The sequence below is a fragment of the Pteropus vampyrus genome, unplaced genomic scaffold (assembly GCF_000151845.1).
Source record: "Pteropus vampyrus isolate Shadow unplaced genomic scaffold, Pvam_2.0 Scaffold11586, whole genome shotgun sequence".
Taxonomy (NCBI): Eukaryota; Metazoa; Chordata; class Mammalia; order Chiroptera; family Pteropodidae; genus Pteropus; species Pteropus vampyrus.
The window spans coordinates 3530-5740 of NW_011900367.1; the positions used below are offsets into that span (position 1 = coordinate 3530).

The following is a 2211-nucleotide window of genomic DNA, read 5'->3' on the forward strand; positions in this document are numbered from 1 at the left end:
CTATTACAAACATTTATGCTGCTATGAGTATTGTGCCCGAATTTCTCTAGCATATTTATCTTAATGTGGACTTTCTCTGGATAATATGAATATTTTACATATACTGAAAATTGCCATACTATTTACTATACCATGCGATGCCATACTAACTCTCACTCCCCATAGCAGTAATAAGAATGTCATTTTCCAGACACCCTTCAAACATTTGCAATGAGTCAAGATACTGAATTTTTGCCATGGGATGGGTATAATAAAATGGAATTTCAAAGTTATTTTATGTAGCATTTTCTTAAAGAGGAGTGAGGTTTAGCATCTGCTTATATTTTTAGGTTTTCTCTTTTGGCCAATTTTTCTTCTGTATTGTTTAACTTTTTCTTATTGAATTGCAGGAGTTCCACATAAGTTTGGGATTTTGTTCTAATAGTTAAAAATTTTCACTTTTCATATTTGGGTCCTTAAGATAGCTAGAATTAACTTTTTTATGTGGTAAAAGGTAAGAATCTAATTTCACTGCATTCTACATAAAAATATAGTTATTCCAAAGCTATTTATAAAATCTGTAACCTTTCCCAGTGACTGATATATTGCCGCTTCTGTCATACACCAAGTTCCTGTAAGTGCACAAATCTATTTCTGGCCTCCCTACTGGTTTCCACTGAACAGGATTAAATATCTCTTTTCTAATACCACGGCTTTTAATTACCGTAGCATTTTAATAGCTCTGGGTAACTGATAAGGCAAACTCAACTACTTGATATTTTACCTGTCTTTGAAATTTTAATTGCAAACTTTTTTCAACCTGCGTATAACTATCTTCATGGTTGTTTCAAGATTCTTTTGAACTAAACTTTAACAAGAAAAAAATGGCTTAAATTGTTCTGCTTTTGGTATTTCCTTTCCACTTTAATCCTTTTCCTCTGAATTAATCATTGGCAGTGGTTCTTTTTGAGCCTCTCTCTGCCAAACAATGCAGAGAAGCTGTAGGGTAACTGGATCAAAAATCTTGTAGCCAGCGTAGACAATTTTTCATTTAGATATATGTTACTCTCCTACTGCTTCTAAGGAAAATTTATGATGCAGTAATTTAATTATAATAAAGAAGTGAAAATTCTACTTACAGATGCAATCGTAGCATCTTTTTCAGTGAGTTCTTGTTTGTGCCTAGCCATCATCTCTTTGATCTCCAGCTCTTTCATGATTTTCTCTTTTTCCAAATCAGAATATTGTTCTTCAGCAATTGAACGAGCCAGCTGCTCAGAATCTGCTTTGGTCAAGGTGATCTCCAGTTGAGCAGCCAAGGAGTCTCTATATTTTAGAGACACATCATTTTATTGTTCAGTTTTTACTGTGAAATGAAAGTTCTTGTCTAATTCACTTCAACAAATTTTTATCTGAAGTACAGCAGGCACTGTTCTAGGGGCAGGGTACGTGGCTACGAACAAGAGAGAAGGATCTTGTCCTTACCTTTCATCCTGTAATTCCTGTTTCTTCTGCTGTAATTCTTTACAAAGTTTGGTCTTTTCTTCACATTCTTCTTTAAGTTCCCTAACCTGTGTTTTATAGAGGGTCTACACAGCAAAATATAACAGAAAAATAGATTGTCATCATTGAGAATATTTCTACATTCAAAATTTATCCAGACAAAAAGTACACACAAATGTTTGTAACACTGAGTAATATTGAGCCTCTGAGCAAATTAACAGTTTAATGAGCTTTTTGATTTTTCTTGTAACCAACCAATTAAGTAATAAAAGTTCAGCTAATCATTAGAAGTGTGATTTTCAACTGAATATCAGTGAGATTTCTCATTAAATGACAGATTGGTAGAATAAAGAGGCAACAAAATTTTGTTGGCTTGAATCAATGAAAGAGGTAACAGTTACTATTTCATATTTTAAAACTGAACTCAAAAAAGTACAAATGTTAAAATGACAATTTTATTTTTTTCATTATCCAAATATATTCTTTCGCAAAGAGTGATGCATTTAGTCAATTTCATGGGGCTATGTGCATGTGCTTAGAACATTTTTCCAACAATGATAACAGATTTCTGTTGAACCATCAACAGTCTATTGCTAAGCTGTTCTTTTTCATATGGGTTGTGTGGTACAAAACATTCTTTCCAAAACTGCTTGGTTTTTACTATAATAATCTATTATAAAGACAAGAATCATTCTCCTGGTCCTGAAGCAATTTTTTTTTAATTCTACA

The 2211-nt window shown here is 32.7% G+C and overlaps 1 long non-coding RNA gene across 1 annotated transcript; it reads right to left on the reverse strand.

Annotated features, from left to right (window-relative positions):
* Positions 1–1203: 1203 nt before the first annotated feature.
* LOC111735012 lies at positions 1204–1597 on the reverse strand. Its single transcript, XR_002778647.1, has 2 exons — positions 1465–1597; positions 1204–1305 (listed from the first exon to the last, which is right to left on the reverse strand). It is a non-coding gene; the product is annotated as an uncharacterized LOC111735012 (long non-coding RNA).
* Positions 1598–2211: the final 614 nt, after the last annotated feature.